Consider the following 23,571-nt stretch of genomic DNA (forward strand, 5'->3'; position numbering starts at 1 on the left):
AGTCAGTGGGTCTCGTGTGTAACACATTCTTAAGGAGGCAAATCAGGACACGTGACATGAAGCTGAGACAATTTTGTGTCATTCTAAGGAGGTGGATTTATCATTTGTGTGCAGATTTGCACAATTATTCTGGCTGGGTATTTGCGTCTAAATTTAAGAAATGACGCATGCAACATATTACGTTGTGAGAGTTTTTAAAAGGATTCATAACAGGGAGGAAAGACACACATCAATGAACTTCCCACATCCTGCGCCACCTAAGGAGTGGAGTTTAGTTGTGCAAATTTTTGTGTAAAAATACTTTTTTTTTTATACAGATGATAAATGCAACAAATCTAGCTGCACATACTAAGCCACATCCTTTTCAAAGTATGAAAAATAGCGCAAAAACTGTCATAAATAAGGTGCATGGACACTCAAAAAAGCACCAAAACAAATGGCCAAACACTTAATACAGTGACCCCTCGACCTACAATGGCCCCAACATACGATAATTTCAACATGCGATTACTCTTAGAGGCCATCACATGGTGAAGGCAGCATCAACATACGATGCTTTTTTATGTCGGGGCCATTGCATAAACGGCTATCCGGCAGCGCAGACTGCTTCAGCCACCACCGGATAGCCGTTTACGGTGCCCCGTGTGGTCCGCTGACGATCACTTACCTGTCCTCGGGGCTCCGGCCCGTCCTCTTCGGGATCCTCTGCATTGTCGGCGCTCTCCATCGTCGTCATCACGTCGCTGCGCACGCCGTCCCGTCATCCAATATTAGCGGCGTGCGTAGCGACGTGATGGCGGCGATGTGAGAGCGAGGATGCCGGGGAAGCAGAGGCCTTACCGGTGCGTCGGGGACACCCCGGGGACGCGGCGACAGCGATGGAAGGCGACATCCAGGGCAGCGGTGACGGCCCGGAGCGACGGGGACAGGTGAGTACAACTTCCTCTAACAGTGGTCTTCAACCTGCGGACCTCCAGATGTTGCAAAACTACAACACCCAGCATGCCCGGACAGCCAACGGCTGTCCGGGCATGCTGGGTGTTGTAGTTTTGCAACATCTGGAGGTCCGCAGGTTGTAGACCACTGTCCTATACTTTACATTGCATGGATCCCTCAACATGCGATGGTTTCAACAAACGATGGTCCATTTGGAACGGATTACCATCGTATGTTGAGGGACCACTGTATATCCGATAACCATTGTGTGGACATTTTTTTTATTAAATTTCATTTGTACATAAATAGTTGAAGAAAAAGTTCATTTCATTATAACTTTTTGGGCTTTGTCACTTCAAGTGACTTGTATATTTTTGGCTCAGTGTTTGTATAAATAAAGATGTGTGAAACAAGTGCATATTGACTATGAGGGGTGTGCAGATGCTGCAGTGAGACGGGGCCCTGTTGCCTGGGGGGCCCAAACCTCTGAGGCACATAAGGGGACAGCAGTGCTGTAATAGGATGATTGTACAGTAATGATCCAGCGCTGTGGCCCGGGAGCTTCAGCTTCATGTCTGCGAGGACACTTTTTATGTAAACAGCGAGTTATGTGTGTGTCCTTATGTCTGCTTTAGATTATATTTTACATAGATAAATCCTTTCTGTGCCCAGAACAGAGCTGCAAAGTATTCTGACAGTATTTATGGCCTTGGTAATAGGTAGGCTGTTACGACCGAGCCCCTTACGCCAAATGGGGAGTCACGAGCACCCTCACCACATTAATGCTAACTCTCCCCTTAAAATGGTTACCCAGTTTTTAAATGCAACAAAACTTAGCCTTAGCAGTCATGGGCTATACTCCTGGCATCATGGCTTCCATCATTGTATCCAGAGTGTTGATGCCAGGAGTACAGCACGTGACTGCTGAGGCCAATGAAAGACCAGAGCACTGACCACAGCTTGTACAGGGGATTGCAGAGGATTGAACTGGTGAGTTTCTATTGTTTTATAGCATTTGGGGCCCTTTATAAAATAGTTTTCTCAACTGGAAAAAATGTAACAATCGGGCAGAGCACTCATCAGTTCTTTTCCTGGGTCATAGAAAGACCTGTTACAGCTGCACAGTCCTCTCTATCCCCTCCCTGCACTCATCTCTATGATTATAGAGAGAACTGTGTGGTCATACCGTTACAGCTGCACAGTCCTCTCTATCCCCTCCCTGCACTCATCTCTATGATTATAGAGAGAACTGTGTGGCCATACCGTTACAGCTGCACAGTCCTCTCTATCCCCTCCCTGCACTCATCTCTATGATTATAGAGAGAACTGTGTGGTCATACAGTTACAGCTGCACAGTCCTCTCTATCCCCTCCCTGCACTCATCTCTATGATTATAGAGAGAACTGTGTGGCCATACCGTTACAGCTGCACAGTCCTCTCTATCCTATCCCTGTACTCATCTCTATAATTATAGAGAGAACTGTGTGGCCATACCGTTACAGCTGCACAGTCCTCTCAATCCCCTCCCTGCACTCATCTCTATGATTATAGAGAGAACTGTGTGGTCATACCGTTACAGCTGCACAGTCCTCTCTATCCTATCCCTGCACTCATCTATATGATCATAGAGAGAACTATGTGGTCATACAGTTACAGCTGCACATTCCTATCTATCCCCTCCCTGCACTCATCTCTATGATTATAGAGAGAACTGTGTGGTCATACAGTTACAGCTGCACAGTCCTCTCTATCTCCTCCCTGCACTCATCTCTATGACCATAGAGAGAACTGTGAGGTCATACAGATACAGCTGCACAGTCCTCTCTATCCCCTCCCTGTACTCATCTCTATGATTATAGAGAGAACTGTGTGGTCATACAGTTACAGCTGCACAGTCCTCTCTATCCCCTCCCTGTACTCATCTCTATGATTATAGAGAGAACTGTGTGGTCATACAGTTACAGCTGCACAGTCCTCTCTATCCCCTCCCTGTACTCATCTCTATGATTATAGAGAGAACTGTGTGGTCATACAGTTACAGCTGCACAGTCCTCTCTATCCCCTCCCTGTACTCATCTCTATGATTATAGAGAGAACTGTGTGGTCATACAGTTACAGCTGCACAGTCCTCTCTATCCTATCCCTGCACTCATCTCTATGATTATAGAGAGAACTGTGTGGTCGTACAGTTACAGCTGCACATTCCTCTCTATCCCCTCCCTGCACTCATCTCTATGATTATAGAGAGACCTGTATGGTCATACCGTTAGATCTGCACAGTCTTATTTATCTTCTGCCTACACTCATTTTTATGTTCAAAGAAAGAGAGATACAGCTACACAGTTCTCTTTATCCCTTCCCAGAAGTCATGATTATAATCATAGAGAGAACTGTGTGGTGATACAGCTGCACAGTGCTCTCTAACCCCTCCCTGCATTCATCTCTAAAATCATAAAGAGAACTATGTGGTCATACAGTTACAGCTGCCCAGTCCTCTGCCCCCCCCCCCTCCCCCTTGCCCTGATTACCAGCTATTAAGGCTTAGCAGGAACAGTGCAAGCAATGCAGCTGAAAGTTACAGGGGGCTCATGGTTGAAACCCTAAGGCTAAGTTTCTACTCTGTTTTTTGTCCTGCCTTTTTTGGTTTGAAAAAAATGCAAGAAAAAACGCATGAAAAAACGGCAGTGGCGTAGCGTGGGTTGTCAGCACCCGGGGCAAGGCAAGTAATTTGCGCCCCCTAACCCGTGGATTTTAGCACTCAAGTCTCTTCCACTAGATTAGTTAAAGAAACCCTTACCCCCTAAGCACATGTATTGTTTGTTATGAAAATACTGATGTAATTAAAGTAAAATGCATCTAAATAGTTCCCCAGTATAGTTCCCCCACATTAAGTTGGCAGTTCCCCCACATTAGATTGCCAGCTCCCCACATTAGGTCGGGAGTTCCCCCACATTAATAGACAGCTCCCCCACAATAGTAGGCAGCTCCCCCACATTAATATGCAGCTCCCCAACAATAGTAGGCAGCTCCCCCACAATAGTAGCAGTTTCCCCACAATAGTAGGCAGCTCCCCCACATTAGGTAAGCATTTCCCCCACATTAGATTGCCAGTTCCCCCACATTAGGTCGGGAGTTCCCCCACATTAATAGACAGCTCCCCCACAATAGTAGGCAGCTCCCCCACATTAATAGGCAGCTCCCCAACAATAGTAGGCAGCTCCCCCACAATAGTAGCAGTTTCCCCACAATAGTAGGCAGCTCCCCCACATTAGGTCAGCATTTCTCCCACAATAGTAGGCAGGTTCCCCACAATATTAGGCAGCTCCCCCCCACAATATTAGGCAGCTCCCCCCACATTTGTAGGCAGCTCCCCCCCACATTAGGTAAGCAGTTCCCCCACAATAGTAGTCAGCTTCCCCCCACCCCACAGACATACAGCCTCCAGCCATATACAGTGTATGGCTGGAGGCTGTATGTCTGTACTGCTGCCCCCACAGTGATCCGGTCACCGCTCCTCCGGCCCGGGGTCACATCTACTGCTATGGCCTATGGACCATAGCAGTAGGTGCCGGGACCGGGGGAGCGGTGACCGGAACACTGAAGAAGATGACGCGCCACCGGTCACTTACCAGGCCCCGGCCAGCGCGCGTCCTCCTGCGAGGATTCTGCGGTCCTCCTGCGTCTCTATGGTTGTCAGTGACGTCCCGTGCATACAACCATAGAGGCGGAGAAGCGAAGGACCGAAGGAGGACGAGCGCTGGCCGGGGAATGGTGAGTGACCGGCGGACATCCTTATGTCCCGAAAAGATTTTTCGGGACACAGGGATATTCGGGATAGGAATACTTCTTTTTATGTGCCCGGGCCGGCTCCCGTGTGTGGCTGCAGGCGGGGGCCGGCCAGCGCATATAAAACCTAATACTGTATACTAATAACCAGGGGGCCTCCAGCTGTTGTGAAACTACAACTCCCAGCATGCCCGGACAGCCTTTGCCTCCCCAGATGTTGCGCCCGGTGAGGCCGGCCCCCCCTGCACCCCCCACGCTACGCCTCTGAAAAACGGCAGTGCAATTTCCTGTGTCTGGCATTTGTTCTGGCATTTTTGCATTTGTGCCGAAATTGCACCTTGGCAGTTTTTTTGGTACCCAAAATTTGGTACCCAAAAAAGGATGCAGTAGTGATGGAAAAAAATTTATTTAACGAAATTTTTATATTTTATAGCAAAATTTTAATTAAATTTTAATAAAGTGCGTGTGTGTTTCACTTTTTTTCTCTATTTTTTAAATTTTTTAGGTAGTACTACTACTCCCAGCATGAAACAGACTGTCCCATGATGGGAGTAGTAGTACCTGTACTAATAGACATATCGCCCGGGGTGTCAGTCGTGACACCCGATGCGATCGTCCATAATATAGCAGAGATGTTAAGCGGCTCTATACAGCGCTCACATCTCTGCACTATAATCCGGCCAGTGATGTGAATAGAACATCATTCATTCATATTTTCTGCCCAGAGTGGGGATTGGCCGGATGGTTGCAGCCAATCACAGCTCTGAGGGAAATATGAATGGTGAGTGGCCGGCCGGAGTATAGTGCAGAGATGCAAGTGCAGGAGAAAGCCGCTCCATCTCTGCAATAGATAGGACGATCGCACCGGGTGTCAGAAGTGATACCCACTGTGATCTGTTCTTACCTGCAGGTACTACTACTCCCAACATGGAGCACACTCTTCTCCATGCTGGGAGCTGTAGTACCTGCATTAATAGACATATCTCAGCGAGTGTAATTTCTGACACCTGTTGCGATCTGTCTATTAATGCAGGTACTACAGCTCCCAGCATTGAGCAGAGTGTGCTCCATGTTGAGAGTAGTAGTACCTGCAGTTAAGGAAAGATCACAGTGGATGTCACTCCTGACACCCGCTGTGATCCTCCTGTATAATGTATAGATGCGGCCGTCTGCTCTCCTATGGTCCCCTGCACTGCCGTATATATACACATATTCCTATTTCTCACAGAGAGTTCTGATTGACTGGAACCATCTGGCCAATCACAACTCTCTGCGGGAAATCTGAATATGTGTATACATACGTGAGTGCAGGGGACCATAGAAGAGCGCCCGCCGCATCTATACATTATACAGGACAATCGCAATGGGCAATCTGTCAAATAGTACAGGTAACTACTACTCCCATCATGGAACAGTGTGTTCTATGCTGGGAGTAGTAGTACTACCTAAAATAATGTGGAAAATAGTGAAAAACAAACACACACTACATTTTTATTATTGTCAGCTATATTTTTAGGTCCCCGCCCGCCCACATAAATTGATCCCTGTTTTAAAAATTAATAAAAATTTTGTTATAAAAAAGATACATTTCGTTAGATACAAATTTTTTTTTTTAATGGTACCCTACGAAATTTTATTAAAAAAGGAATCTCCAACACTTTTTTGCTAAAGTCCAAAAAAGAATTAAAACCACCTGCAAAAACGCCAAAGTTAAAACCCACATGGCATTTTTCTTGGCGCTTTTTCACTCCCATAAACTTCTATTGGAGAAAAACGCCACGATTTTGACTAAAAATCGCCAGTGGCTCAACATGCTTCAATTTTGGAAAACTGCCAAGGAGCTGAAAAACGCCAAAAAGAGTGAAAAAACGCAAAAAGGATTAAAAAAAAAAACGCTAAAGTGAAAAACGCCAAGTGGAATAAGAATTTTGCGATTTCTCATTGATTTACAGCTAACATCTGGCCACAGTGTTTTTTGGCCGAAAAAACGCCATGTGGCAGAATTGGCGTTTTTCTTGGCGTTTCCCCCCCTCAAACCCCCCCCAAAAAAACAAGTAGAAACTTAGCCTAAAAGAGAAGTTGCCGGTTAGAGAAAACCAAAACTGAATGTTTAGCACCAGGGCCAGTAAGCCAATAAATATATCTATCTAGACAGATTGATTAAAGCTGATGTGTCCCGCCAGACTTCTATTCAGCGTTATCTCACAGTACAAAACAAGGGCTCATACCCTTGCTGCCAGTGCGTTAACTGTCCCCAGATGGCTAAAGGTCCACAGTTCACGCATCCCACTAGCGGCAAGGTGTATGACCTCAAGTACTATCTGACCTGTACTTCCACATTTGTTGTGTATGCCTTGGTTTGCCCATGTGGTCTCATCTATGTGGGTGAGACCACATGGGATTTTAAAACTCGGTTTAATCATCACCGGTATACGGTAAGGAAAAAACGGTTAGACCTGCCAGTGGCAAAACATTGCACTGAATAAGGCTGTCCGGGCATGCTCGTTGGGAAACACTGGTCTATGTAGCTGACAGGAGCTTCTTCAGGGTCCTGTACAGTACACGCAATGTCCTAAGAAAGTAAAATGGAGCCACCCTTACTTGGTGTCCAAAGGAGCAGCTAACCATGGCATGGGTTAAAAGTAGTAGAGAACGTGTAGTACCTCCCTTTACTATAGGGGGTGCTACCAGACAGCCAGTCAGTGCATACACTTCAGTAATACAGATAAAGAGTACAGGACATGTAGTACCTCCCTGTACTGTAGGGGGCGTTACCAGACAGCCAGTCAGTGCATACACTTCAGTAATACAGATAAAGAGTACAGGACATGTAGTACCTCCCTTTACTGTAGGGGGTGCTACCAGACAGCCAGTCAGTGCATACACTTCAGTAATACAGGTAAAGAGTACAGAACATGTAATACCTCCCTGTACTGTAGGGGGCGCTACCAGACACCAGTCAGTGCATACACTTCAGTAATACAGGTAAAGAGTACAGAACATGTAATACCTCCCTGTACTGTATGAGGCGCCACCAGACAGCAGTCAGTAAATACACTTCAGTAATACAGGTAAAGAGTACAGAACATGTAATACCTCCCTGTACTGTAGGGGGCGCTACCAGACACCAGTCAGTGCATATACTTCAGTAATACAGGTAAAGTGTACAGAACATGTAATACCTCCCTGTACTGTAGGGGGCACTACCAGACATCAGTCAGTGCATACACTTCAGTAACACAGGTAAAGAGTACAGAACATGTAATACCTCCCTTTACTGTAGGGGGCGCTACCAGACAGCCAGTCAGTACATGAATTTCAGTAATACAGGTAAAGAGTACAGAACATGTAATACCTCCCTGTACTGTAGGGGATGCTACCAGACACCAGTCAGTGCATACACTTCAGTAATACAGGTAAAGAGTACAGAACATGTAATACCTCCCTGTACTGTAGTGGGCGCTACCAGACACCAGTCAGTGCATACACTTCAGTAATACAGGTAAAGAGTACAGAACATGTAATACCTCCCTGTACTGTAGGGGGCGCTACCAGACACCAGTCACTGCATACACTTCAGTAATACAGGTAAAGAGTACAGAACATGTAATACCTCCCTGTACTGTAGAGGGCGCTACCAGACACCAGTCAGTGCATACACTTCAGTAATACAGATAAAGAGTAAAGAACATGTAATACCTCCCTGTACTGTAGGGGGCACTACTAGACACCAGTCAGTGCATACACTTCAGTAATACAGGTAAAGAGTACAGAACATGTAATACCTCCCTGTACTGTAGGAGGCGCTACCAGACACCAGTCAGTGCATACATTTCAGTAATACAGGGGGTTTTACCAGTGAATTCCCATTCTGATTGGTCGGTTCTTTCGGCCATTGACACGTTTCGCAGATCCCATAGCATTGTATGTTGAGTCTGGTTTCAAGTTACAATGGTCCAGAAAAGACCATTGTTTGTTGAAACTATTGTATGTTGAGGCCATTGTAAGTTGAGGGATCACTGTATTGCCATGTGGATCTCATCAGTACAATCCATTCTCTGTATCTATGGAGTCTGCATGGTTGTACTCTGGGGTTTATGCACCTGTTACTAGAATTGCTAGGGGGTCACATACTTTTGCCCATGTAGTGTAAAGTACTTGTCAGGTGGAAGCGTATAGAGGTGTTTGGTATCCTGGATGAGTTTAGCACCTGAAATAAGGTAATGGACGGTGGACAGCCCTAGGCGCTGAGATTCACTGATATCACATGGACATTGTGTATATGGGGTTAGTTAGTCGCTGACTACACACAGCACAGATAATGGATTTATTTGTTTTTCCTCCTTGAGGTTAACAGGTACCTGCTCCATTGATTTGTGTTTGCCTGCCTGAGGCGCAGTACGACAAGGCGCTTTTGCAGAGTTGACATGAGGAAAATCCCACTTCAAAGGCCATGACATCATAGCTAAGCCTCTGAGCCTAGAATGCCTTCCTTTGTGTTGGGACGCGGTGGCATCCAGCACACGGACAAAGAACGCGCTCCGAATGCCTCCATATAATAGAGATTTATCTTACTGGTTAGAAAGATCAACAAGTGAGATACGAGTAAAGTCATTCTACTAGTTATATACTTTAGCTTTCTGGGAAAGCTGTGTGACAACCAATATGGCTGCCAGTATAGTGCCCGCAAAAGTTGTCATTCAGCTTTCCTAGGCCCCTGAGTAGTTACACAGTAATACAGGTTCCTCTGGTATTATTTGGCCCTGTATTGCAGTACAGTCCTGTTACATGGAATTGTTTTTCGCCTGATAGGATATTTTGAGAACAGCAAAGAACTGTCTTTGTCCTATTCCTGCATAGATAAGGAGATTTGGCTATGTTGATTCTCTAAATGTGGGTGAATAAAAAACTATCTACCGTTCTACGGTCATTGCTGTTCTAATGGTGCCCGGTTCCTGCAGCTCACTACTTCCTGCTAATCACTGGACACAAGGCTGTTCAACCAATCACTGGCCACACTGGCTGCTTTGCCCATCACTGGTCACGGTGGCTACTCTCCTAGTCACTAGCCATACTGGCTGCTCTCCCAATCACTGGCCACACTGGCTTCTCTCCCTATCACTGGCCACACTGGCTTCTCTCCCTATCACTGGCCACATTGGCTGCTCTCCCAATTACTGGCCACATTGGCTGCTCTCCCTACCACTGGCCACACTGGCTGCTCTCCCTATCACTGGTCACATTGGCTGTTCTCCCTATCGCTGGCCACACTGGCTGCTCTCACTACCACTTGCTACACTGGCTCCTCTCCCTACCACTGGCCACACTGGCTGCTCTCCCAATCGCTGGCCACACTGGCTGCTCTCCCTATCACTGGCCACACTGGCTGCTCTCCCAATCACTGGCCACACTGGCTGCTCTCCCTATCACTGGCCACACTGGCTGCTCTCTCTATCACTGACCACACTGGCTGCTCCCCCTACCACTGGCCACACTGGCTGCTCTCCCTATCACTGGCCACACTGGCTGCTCTCTCTATCACTGACCACACTGGCTGCTCCCCCTACCACTGGCCACACTGGCTGCTCTCTCTATCACTGACCACACTGGCTGCTCTCCCTACCACTGGCCACACTGGCTGCTCTCCCAATCACTGGCCACACTGGCTGCTCTCTCTATCACTGGCCACACTGGCTGCTCTCTCTATCACTGGCCACACTGGCTGCTCTCCCTACCACTGGTCACACTGGCTGTTCTCCCTACCACTGGCCAAAATGGCTGCTCTCCCAATCACTGGCCACACTGGCTGCTCTCCCTACCACTGGCCACACTGGCTTCTCTCCCTATCACTGGCCACATTGGCTGCTCTCCCAATTACTGGCCACACTGGCTGCTCTCCCTATCACTGGTCACATTGGCTGTTCTCCCTATCGCTGGCCACACTGGCTGCTCTTCCAATCACTGGCCACACTGGCTGCTCTCTCTATCACTGGCCACACTGGCTGCTCCCTCTATCACTGGCCACACTGGCTGCTCTCCCAATCACTGGCCACACTGGCTCCTCTCCCTACCACTGGCCACACTGGCTGCTCTCCCAATCACTGGCCACACTGGCTCCTCTCCCTACCACTGGCCACACTGGCTGCTCTTCCAATCACTGGCCACACTGGCTGCTCTCTCTATCACTGACCACACTGGCTGCTCTCCCTACCACTGGCCACACTGGCTGCTCTCTCTATCACTTGCCACACTGGCTGCTCCCCCTATCACTGGCCACACTGGCTGCTCTCCCTACCACTGGCAACACTGGCTCCTCTCCCTACCACTGGCCACACTGGCTGCTCTCACAATCACTGGCCACACTGGCTGCTCTCTCTATCACTGGCCACACTGGCTGCTCTCTCTATCACTGGCCACACTGGCGGCTCTCCCTACCACTGGCCACACTGGCTGTTCTCCCTACCACTGGCCAAAATGGCTGCTCTCCCAATCACTAGCCACACTGGCTGCTCTCCCTACCACTGGCCACACTGGCTGCTCTCCCTATCACGGGCCACACTGGCTGTTCTCCCTACCACTGGCCACACTGCCGGCTCTCCCTACCACTGGCCACACTGGCTGCTCTCCCTACCACTGGCCACACTGGCTGCTCTCCCTATCACTGCCCACTCTGGCTGCTCTCCCAATCACTGGCCACACTGGCTGCTCTCCCTACCACTGGCCACACTGGCTGCTCTCCCTATTACTGGCCATACTGGCTGCTCTCCCTATCACTGGCCACACTGGCTGTTCTCCCTACCACTGGCCACACTGGCTGCTCTCCCAATCACGGGCTGCTCTCCCAATCACTGGCCACACTGGCTGCTCTGCCAATCACTGGCCATACTGGCTGCTCTCCCTACCACTGGCCACACTGGCTGTTCTGCCAATCACTGGTCACACTGGCTGCTCTGTAAGTCACTGGTCACACTGGCTGCTCTGCCAATCATTGGTCACACTGGCTGTTCTGCCAATCACTGGTCACACTGGCTGCTCTGTAAGTCACTGGTCACACTGGCTGCTCTGCCAATCATTGGTCACACTGGCTGCTCTGCCAATCGCTGGCCATACTGGCTGCTCTGCCAGTCACTGGTCACACTGGCTGCTTTGCCAATCATTGGTCACACTGGCTGCTCTGCCAGTCACTGGTCACACTGGCTGCTCTGCTAATCACTGACCACAGTGATGACCCTCCTCACCAGTGATTGGATTGTGTTGTGTTGTATTGTGTTACGATACAGCCCAAGAAGTGGTGTCGCACCGGTTACACAACAGGAAAGAAAATAAAATAAGAAACACTCCGTGCAAAACTCATACACACTTATTCCAAATGCAAAACTATAGGGGGTAGAGCAAGACACAGGCATTCAAGAACGAGCAAGTGTGCCATGGTGGTTCTGGTATCTGCACAGTCTCCCTACACCCTGGGTGGGCACAAGGCAATGGAAAGGATGGAGTAGGTTTCTATGACTTGCTTTGTCTATAGGTAATTTTATATCATATTTGATATCATAACATTTGATATGTATAGGCAATACAATGGCCACTAGTGGTTGTCACTCACTGAACAGCTGGGAAGATGCTTCTGAATTCATCCAATATAGGCCTGGTTTACAAGCCTTATGGGCCACAATCTGTAGCAGGGCCCCATACCTACCATGTGCCATTTGTAATTCTGCTGTTGTCTTATGTGGCAGAGGAGCCTAAGGCACCAGGACCTAGGAGCATCAGCTATCTCTGCACGCCCTATAGCCATGTAAAACCCTGGGAGATACCTCATGGTTTGTTTACCTAGTAACACCAATTGGGTTTGAATATGTTTGGGCAGTAAATCGTTCCTGATGCTAATGTGGAATGATGAAGGTGCTGCAAACATTGTAAATAAGATTTTGGCACCTGGGCCGTGTATATAGTGCATCTCCTGAGTGGAGAGAGATTCTTGGCATACATGAAAGGACATGCCGGGCCTGTGTTCTTGCTGGGATCTATAAGGACGGGATGCTGCATGGAGCTGCTGGGGCTTGTATCCAGCTTCACAGCGATCACTGCTTTATCCTTACAGTCAAGATTGTTTTATGAGCATAATCTTCCTAAATACAGAGCAAACACTTTGACTTTATGGTTTCATGGTCTGGTCACTATCAAAGAGTAAAGGTCAAGGGGGAAAACCACAGATCCCTGGAGATTATATGGAGGATCCTACCGGTACTGGAATAGGATGGAGTTAGAAAATATGCCATGGAGAATTAAGGGAAATTGTATATTTTATGAGTGGATGGTGGAGGTAGATAGATGATGAAAAAGTCATAGATATGTTTTATTTCTTGTTTTTATGCATTTTTTTTAGCTCTAAAATCATGAGCTACAAAAATACACATCAAGATGACAATAATAATTTAGCCAGCATTTATGCACTGCATTTGGTAGGTCTTCCCAATCTTTCTGCACTCAATACCCCATAATTCACAGAGTTCTCATTAAGCCGCTCATGTGTGAACCTTCTGCCCAGTCTGAGGTCCATAGGGCTTAGTGCCTAGTTTCCCCCAGACATCATGCTGCCCCCACCATGATCACTGTAGGGATGGTATTGGGCAGGTGATGGGCAGTGCCTGGTTTCCCCCAGACATGGTGCTGCCCCCACCATGATCACTGTAGGGATGTATTGGGCAGGTGATGGGCAGTGCCTAGTTTCCCCCAGACATGATGCTGCCCCCACCATGATTACTGTAGGGATGGTATTGGACAGGTGATGGGTAGTGCCTGGTTTCCCCCAGACATGATGCTGCCCCCACCATGATCACTGTAGGGATGGTATTGGACAGGTGATGGGTAGTGCCTGGTTTCCCCCAGACATGATGCTGCCCCACTATGATCACTGTAGGGATGGTATTGGACAGGTGATGGGTAGTGCCTGGTTTCCTCCAGACATGATGCTGCCCCCACCATGATCACTGTAAGGATGGTATTGGGCAGGCGATGGGCAGTGCCTGGTTCCCCCAGACATGATGCTGCCCCCACCATGATCACTGTAGGGATGGTATTGGACAGGTGATGGGTAGTGCCTGGTTTCCTCCAGACATGATGCTGCCCCCACCATGATCACTGTAGGGATGGTATTGGGCAGGTGATGGGCAGTGCCTGGTTTCCTCCAGACATGATGCTGCCCCCACCATGATCACTGTAGGGATGGTATTGGGCAGGGGATGGGCAGTGCCTTGTTTCCCCCAGACATGATGCTGCCCCCACCATGATCACTGTAGGGATGGTATTGGGCAGGTGATGGGCATTGCCTGGTTTCCTCCAGACATGATGCTGCCCCCACCATGATCACTGTAGGGATGGTATTAGGCAGGTGATGGGCAGTGCCAGGTTTCTTCCAGACATGATGCTGCCCCCACCATGATCACTGTAGGGATGGTATTGGGCAGGGGATGGGCAGTACCTGGTTTCCTCCAGACATGATGCTGCCCCCACCATGATCACTGTAGGGATGGTATTGGGCAGGTGATGGTCAGTACCTGGTTTTCTCCAGACATATACAGTTGCTATGCTATATATGTGGTATGGGGTGTGATGAAAAGGGCAGATAGAATTACCCTAGGGGCAGATGGCATTAACCCCTTGTTTTCGTGACGCCAGGGCGCGGTTTATTCTCAATACCACCTGAAGGTATACAGCTGGATCCTGGGCTAGGCATGGGGGGCAGTAATTACTCCACACCGACACCAAGTTACGGACAACGGTAGCTTTACCGTTAGACAGGTGGAAAAGTCTATACAGTTCAGCCAGGCCCACGGAGGTGACCAGTGACTTCAGAGACCTTAAGGGCTTGCTGGGACTTGTAGTAGAGGTGGACAATTTAGTGCAGGCCACGTTGACTAGACAGATGACTTTTAGTGTTGGGCGCGAATATTCGCATTTCGAATTTTTATTGCAAATATCACAAATTCGCGAATATTGCGAATGTATTCACTATATATCCGAAATTACGAATATTCACTTTTTTCCGCATATTTGCATATTCCTTCTTTTCACTTGTGGGCCAATTAGAATGATGCAAATACACTTGTCAGAGGTTATCAACAACATCCCTAGCAACCAGTAGTAATGTTGCCCCCCCTCACTGTTTTCTTCCTCGAATATGCGAAACTTGCGAATATAATACGAATAATCATCAATTTTTTCACGAAATATCGCAAATTCGAATATGGGCAATGCCGCTCATCACTAATGACTTTGACTTGACTGACTTGTAACTGACAAGACTGTGACAGGTTTGTAACTTGTGGCTGCAGACTGGACTTGAGGCTCCTATGACTCTGGACACTCACTTAGGCTCGACTTTACTGGACCTCAGCAAAGACTAAGAGAGCAGAGGCTCCACCCAGGGCTTATAGGGAGGAGGCATTGGTGGGGTCCCATTGGTCACCTGGTCACTGATACCTCCTGGGTAACAATCACATGACAAATCACATGGTAAACAGTCTTAAAGGTAAAACACGCTTACATATATAACATAGGGATTATATACAATTAAAATAAACAGATGCAGGGGGGGGGGGGGGGGGCAGGGGACACTACAGGAGGCTGCCTGACAGGGCAGCAAGGGTACGGAGTAACATCTCCCGTACTGGGCCACCACATATACATCCCCTGTGCCGTGTCCCATGTGTTGTAGGTTGGTTACGGGTTTCAGGATCTGCAGCAGAAGATGCTCTGGATACCCTGAGAATAGTTGAGATGTTTTGGGCCTCTGCCCCCCCCCGGGTATAATTACAGGTCTGTGCGCTGGGACAACACAGCAGGTGCAGGGTAGTTTGTCAGCTTGTAGACAGATCTATTGTGTGCAGAGACTTGTGCGATGTATACACAACAGGAGCAGCACCAATGCTTATATCCGGGCTGCTGCTATGGTTTCCCTGATTCTATGCACCAACCTGATTATCCACACATAAGATCACAGCATCGTATATCTGCAGATTCCAAATATAAGAGATGAATGTTCCCTCCCAATATAGAAGAAATGTTACTTCGGATCAGTACAGGATAAGTAATGTAATGTATGTAGACAGTGACCTCACCAGCAGAATAGTGAGTACAGCTCTGGAATATAATACAGGATATAACTCAGGATCAGTACAGGATAAGTAATGTAATGTATGTACACAGTGACTCCTCCAGCAGAATAGTGAGTACAGCTCTGGAGTATAATACAAGATATAACTCAGGATCAGTACAGGATAAGTAATGTAATGTATGTACACAGTGATCTCACCAGCAGAATAGTGAGTACAGCTCTGGAATATAATACAGGATATAACTCAGGATCAGTACAGGATAAGTAATGTATGTACACAGTGACCTCACCAGCAGAATAGTGAGTACAGCTCTGGAATATAATACAGGATATAACTCAGGATCAGTACAGGATAAGTAATGTAATGTAAGTATACAGTGACCTCACCAGCGGAATAGTGAGTGCAGCTCTGGAGTATAATACAGGATATAACTCAGGATCAGTACAGGATAAGTAATGTAATGTATGTACACAGTGATCTCACCAGCAGAATAGTGAGTACAGCTCTGGAGTATAATACAGAATATAACTCAGGATCAGTACAGGATAAGTAATGTAATGTATGTACACAGTCACCCCACCAGCAGAATAGTGAGTACAGCTCTGGAGTATAATACAAGATATAACTCAGGATCAGTACAGGATAAGTAATGTAATGTATGTACACAGTGACCTCACCAGCAGAATAGTGAGTGCAGCTCTGGAGTATAATACAGGATATAACTCCGGATCAGTAAAGGATAAGTAATGTATGTACACAGTGACCTCACCAGCAGAATAGTGAGTACAGCTCTGGAGTATAATACAGGATATAACTCAGGATCAGTACAGGATAAGTAATGTAATGTATGTACACAGTGACCTCACCAGCAGAATAGTGAGTACAGCTCTGGAGTATAATACAGGATATAACTCAGGATCAGTACAGGATAAGTAATGTAATGTATGTACACAGTGACCTCACCAGCAGAATAGTGAGTACCGCTCTGGAGAATAATACAGGATGTAATGTATATACATAATGACTGATATTGATGCGCACTGATTCTATGTATACATTGGTAAGTGATGTTCATAGATGGACCTGCCTTTATAGCACACAGGACTTGCTTGTGACCATTATTCTCACATCCTCACCTAAGCTCTTTTAGGATAGCACCAAAGAAGGTAAAATTATTCATGCTGGTTACTGAACCTCTCAGATATGTACTGCAATCCCTGCATTATTTCCAGGATCTGTCGTAACAGATTCACTCAAGCCAGTTAACGGTATTTGCGGTTTGCAAGATCCTACATGCCAGAGTAGGATGACAGACACATTATTATCACCGCCGTGGCGCTATCTTGTCCGAACCTGTCCCAGGACACAAATACAGCTGCCTGGTAGGAGTGCAAAAAGAATTAACAGCCTGCGGCTCCATCCCCTCATCCCTCTCTCCGGAGCTTCTTGGTGGCTTTTTCGCTCGGATCTGATGATTACAATGAAAGGCAAGTTGAGTTTAGTCATCTTTGTACAGACTGGAATGTATGGTAGAAAGAAGGGGGGGAGATGGGGGGATGATGGGTGGGAAAATCTAATTGTTTGGGCAAATCATTTCCTTTCAAGAAAAAAAAATATATATATATAAAATTAAATAACCCAAAACAGACAAGTCTGGACAGAAGCTGAAGATAACTGAGATGTTATCAGCTCCAATGTGTTAGGACACATCAGCTAGCGGATCCTCGGAGACCCAGCCGCCTTGGCCGTCTTTTTGTTTTCGTAGGGTCGAAAAGTGAAGTTTGTGTTTGAGCTAATCCATATTGATAATTGCGCTGAAGTGACGGGGAGACTGGAGGACACTCCTGACTTGTCTGGCAATGATGGAGTCATGTCTGGCCAGGGCGGCCATAGATGTACCGGTGCTCCACCCATCCTGAAATAAATACAAATATGCACCATCTGTAGCTGTTATCCTCCCCCCATGCACTTGGACGCTCAAGTCATGTGTTTTAGTCACTACCAGAGACTGTTTTGGCAGCAGCTTATCTCTAGGGCAGTGTTTTCCAACCAGAGTGCCTCCATAAGTTCTGACTTTATCTGTCAGGGGGAGAGTTGGGAGACCCTCAGTGGGTCCAGCCAATGTTTCTCTTTTGAGCTTTTAGGATAGGGTCACATGTTCCGTATTTAGTTGCGTATTTGCTGCTGCGTATTTTCCCACCCATTGAAGTCATTGGAAATATGTAGGAAAATACTGCATGTGTTACCCCACCTTAACAGAGTATTCCCATCTCAGCATGTTATCCCCTATTGGCAGGATACGGAATACCATGCTGATTGGTATAAGCCAGACCAATGGGACCCCCACCAATCTGTAGAACATAGGTGAAATGTCTCCTAGAATAAAAGGAAGATTATCACGTTTGGCCGGACATCTACAGTCATGGCACCCCTGAAATTTTTTACGAAAATTTTGTATTTCTCACAGGAAAGGATTGCAGTAACACATGTTTTGCTATACACATGTTCATTCACTTTGTGTGTATTGGAATTTAAACCATAAAAGGGAGGAAAAAAGCTAATTTGACATAATGTCACCAAACTCCAAAAATGGTCTGGACAAAATTATTGGCACCCTTAACTTAAAGGGGTATTCCAGGTATTTTTTTTATTTGACTCTGCTACAGGGGCTGTAAAGGTAGTATAGTTCATAATATATTGTCTGTACCTGTGTGTGACGGTTTTCTCACAATTCTTATGTGATTTTCACCCCAATATTTATTTTTAACAGCATACAAAATGACTGTTGTCTGAGATTTTTCCCAGGTTGCAATGTGGCCGAGACCTGACATCACTAGTCAGCTAATGACAGGGAGCCTGTCTGCTTCAATGGGTGGAGGGATCGCTTGGTGGGAGAGAGATCAATCTGCAACTAATGCAACAGCTGTAGGCACCCTGATTGAAAACACCAGGTCTTTTGAATGGATGCAGCTCATTTATGTTTCAATGGGTGGGGTGGCTGATGTGTGGGAGGGAGGAAAATGGAATTATGGGATTTGTAGTCAAAAAAAGAAAAGTCAAACAGGAAATACCACTTCATGCTTATTGGAAGGCGCCTTTTCCCAACAGTAATTATAAGATCTCTCCACAGGTGATCAATGGGATTTAGATCTGGACTCATTGCTGACACTTCAGAACTCTCCAGCGCTTTGTTGCCATCCATTTCTGGGGCTTTTTGACGTATGTTTGGGGTCATTGTCCTGCTGGAAGACCCAAGATCTCGGACTCAAACCCAGCTTTCTGACACTGGGCTGTACAGTGCGACCCAAAATCCATTGGTAATCGTCAGATTTCATGATGTCTTGTACACATTCCAAGCCCCCAGTGCCAGAAGCAGCAAAACAACCCCAAAACATCACTGACCTCCACCATATCTCACTGTAGGTACTGTGTTCTTTTCTTTGTAGGCCACATTCAGTTTTCAGTAAACAGTAGAATGATGGGCTTTACCAAAAAGCTCTATCTTGGTCTCATCTGTCCACAAGATAGAAGGATTTTGGTTACTCAAGTTCATTTTGGCAATATGTATTCTTGCTTTTTTATGTCTCTGTGTCAGCAGTGGGGTCCTCCTGGGTCTCCTCCATAGTGGGGTCCTCCTGGGTCTCCTCCATAGTGGGGTCCTCCTGGGTCTCCTCCATAGCGTTTCATTTCATTTAAATTTCGACGGATAGTTTGCGCTGACACTGATGCTCCCTGAGCCTGCAGGACAGCTTGAATATCTTTGGAACTTGTTTGGGGCTGCTTATCCACCATCCGGACTATCCTGTGTTGACACCTTTCATCAATTTTTCTCTTCCGTCCACGCCCAGGGAGATTATCTACAGTGCCATGGGTTGCAAACTTCTTGATTATGTTGTGCACTGTGGACAAAGGCAAATCTATATCTCTGGAGATGGACTTGTAACCTTGAGATTGTTGATATATTTCCACAATTTTGGTTCTCAAGTCCTCAGACAGTTCTCCTCTCCTCTCTGTTGTCCATTGTTAGTGACACAGACACACAATGCAAAGACTAAGTGAACTTCTCTCGTTTTCTATCGGCTTTCAGGTGTGATTTTTATATTGCCCAAACCTATTACTTGCCCCAGGTGAGTTTAACCACTTAAGCACCAAGCGTTTTTCCACTTTTGGTTTTTCCTCATCACCTTTTAAAAATCATAATCCTTTCAATTTTACACGTAAAAATCCATATGATGGCTTATTTTTTGCCATCATACGCTATCTTGACCAAAAATACGCTATCTTGGACCTTGGTATTTTTTTTTGCGTGTACGCCATTGACCGTGTGGTTTAATTAACAATATCATTTTATAGTTTGGACATTAACACATTATTATGGTTACATACTTTTTATATGGAATTTGGGAAAAGGGGGGTGATTTAAACTTTTAATAAGGAAAGGGTTAATGGGTGTTATTTTAAAGTTTTTATTCAACTTTTTTTTTTTTTTTTTTTACACTTAGGGGACTTTTAGGAGGAATCATTAGATTCCTCATACAGATCAATGTGGTTTCATAGAACCCCATTGATCCGTGTGCTCTGCGGTCGATTGATAAAGCTTGGTCCACACTTTGTGCCCCTGTTAATGCTGGATTAGAGGAATGGCGCTGTAATGGGCAGGGCCTGATCATCATTGGCGCTCATGGAGTGCCTGCTCCGGGCCCACAGGGGGCCCCCGTCACATTCGGGACATCCCTGTGTCCCGAAAAAAAAATTCTGGACACAAGGATGTCCCGACGGTTATCTCTCTGCAACAGCCCCCGAGTTAACTTGAAAAACTCAGGGGCCGCCGGGAGATAGCGCATGCAGGGACGTCACTGTCATCCCGTGCCTGCGCCCATTAGAGAAAAGCGGAGCAGAGAGGAGGACGCGCGAACATGGTAAGTGACCAGCGGCACGTCATCTTCAGTGTTCCGACCTCCGCTCCTACGGTCCCGGGACCTACTGCTATGGCCCATACCCCGGGCCCCCAGACCGGAGGCGCGGTGGTCAGAACACTGAGGAAAACAGGCATACAGCCTCCAGCCATACACTGTATATGGCTGAAGGCTGTATGTCTGTGGGGGAACTGTACTGCACCTAATGTGGGTGTTACGCCGAGCACTCCGGGTCCCTGCTCCTCCCCGGAGCGCTTGCGGCGTTCTCCTTTCTGCAGCGCCCCGGTCAGACCCGCTGACCGGGAGCGCTGCACTTTCATTCACGATGGGGATGCGATTCGCATAGCGGGACGCGCCCGCTCGCGAATCGCATCCCAAGCCACTTACCTGTCCCGGTCCCCGGCTGTCATGTTCTGGCGCGCGCGGCTCCGCTCTCTAGGGCGCGCGCGCGCGCGCCAGCTCTCCAGTGATTGGTGCCTGGCCCAATCAGTCAAATTAGCTTCCACCTGCTCCCTGTGTATATAACCTCACTTCCCCTTTCCTTCCTTGCCGGATCTTGTTGCCTTGTGCCAGAGAAAGCGTTAGTGTTGTCCTAAGCCTGTGTTCCAAACCTTCTGCTATTGCCATTGACTACGAACCTTGCCGCCTGCCCCCGACCTTCTGCCACGTCTGACCTTGCCTCTGCCTAGTCCTTCTGTCCCACGCCTTCTCAGCAGTCAGCGAGGTTGAGCCGTTGCCGGTGGATACGACCTGGTTGCTATCGCCGCAGCAAGACCATCCCGCTTTGCGGCGGGCTCTGGTGAAAACCAGTAGCAACCTAGAACCGGTCCACCAGCACGGTCCACGCCAATCCCTCGCTGACACAGATGATCCACATCCAGCTAGCCGAATCCTAACAATGGGGAGCTGTACTGCACCTAATGTGGGGGGGAACTGTACTGCACCTAATGTGAGGGGGGGGGGAACTGTACTGCACCTAATGTGGGAGGGAACTGTACTGCCCCTAATGTGGGGGGGAACTGTAATGCACCTAATGTGGGGGGAACTGTACTGCCAACCTAATGTGGGGGGAACTGTACTGCCAACCTAATGTGCAGGGACTATACTGCACCTAATGTGGGGGAACTGTCGGGGGGGCCATCATAATGAAGTGCTCCGTCTTCCAGGCAGCCTTAATCTGGCCCTGATAATGGGCCTGCACTGCCCACCACATCATATACAGCCCCGGTTCCCTCTGATGTTCCTGAAGAGGACGGGGAGCTGTCAGGACATGATGGGGTTGTCGGCACAGACATGTTGTGTTGGGGTTGTGCGGTGTGTATCTCCTGCAGGCTACACTGTTCCTGTTCAGCAGAGCTTTATCCCTGTCGTAACATGGCATAATGACTGCATGACTTACCTTCCAGCTCCCCGCCATACACGGATCCTCTCCGGGAAAGTTTTATATCCCAGACATGTCCAGGATTGTCAGGGAATGTCTACATGAAAAGGGTCCATAGACAAGAGCTGACACCTGGCAGCACCTGAACAGGAAGGATCGCATCAGTGTATACATCACATCACATCAGTGTATACATCATATCATGACATTAGTGTATACATCATATCATGACATCACTGTATACATCATATCATCACATCAGTGTATACATCATATCACCACATCACTGTATATACATCATATCACCACATCACTGTATATACATCATATCATCACATCAGTGTATACATCATATCATCACATCAGTGTATACATCATATCATCACATCAGTGTATACATCACATCAGTGTATACATCATATCATCACATCAGTGTATACATCATATCATGACATCAGTGTATACATCATATCACCACATCACTGTATACATCATATCACATCTGTGTATACATCATATCACCACATCAGTGTATACATCATATCATCACATCAGTGTATACATTATATCATCACATCAGATCACATCAGTGTATACATCATATCACATCAGATCACATCACTGTATACATCATATCATATCACATCAGTGTATACATCATATCATCACATCACTGTATACATCATATCATCACATCAGTGTATACATCATATCATCACATCACTGTATATACATCATATCATCACATCACTGTATATACATCATATCATCACATCAGTGTATACATCATATCATCACATCACTGTATACATCATATCATCACATCAGTGTATACATCGTATCATCACATCACTGTATACATCATATCACATCAGTGTATGCATTATATCATCACATCAGTGTATACATCATATCATCACATCAGTGTATATACATCATATCATCACATCAGTGTATACATCGTATCATCACATCACTGTATACATCATATCACATCAGTGTATACATTATATCATCACATCAGTGTATACATCATATCATCACATCACTGTATATACATCATATCATCACATCAGTGTATACATCGTATCATCACATCACTGTATACATCATATCATCACATCACTGTATATACATCATATCACCACATCACTGTATATACATCATATCATCACATCAGTGTATACATCATATCATCACCTCACTGTATACATCATATCACCACATCACTGTATACATCATATCGTCACATCAGTGTATACATCATATCATCACATCAGTGTATACATCATATCATCACATCACTGTATACATCATATCATCACATCACTGTATATACATCATATCATCACATCAGTGTATACATCATATCATCACATCACTGTATACATCATATCATCACATCACTGTATACATCATATCACATCAGTGTATA

The 23,571-nt window shown here is 46.7% G+C and overlaps 1 protein-coding gene across 13 annotated transcripts in view; it reads left to right on the forward strand.

Moving 5' to 3' along the window:
• Positions 1-23,571, forward strand: part of TP73 (tumor protein p73) — a 184,261-nt gene that overhangs the window by 121,200 nt on the left and 39,490 nt on the right. The gene's annotated exons all lie outside the window — the stretch shown is intronic.

This window comes from Hyla sarda, chromosome 10 (genome assembly GCF_029499605.1).
Source record: "Hyla sarda isolate aHylSar1 chromosome 10, aHylSar1.hap1, whole genome shotgun sequence".
Lineage (NCBI taxonomy): Eukaryota > Metazoa > Chordata > Amphibia > Anura > Hylidae > Hyla > Hyla sarda.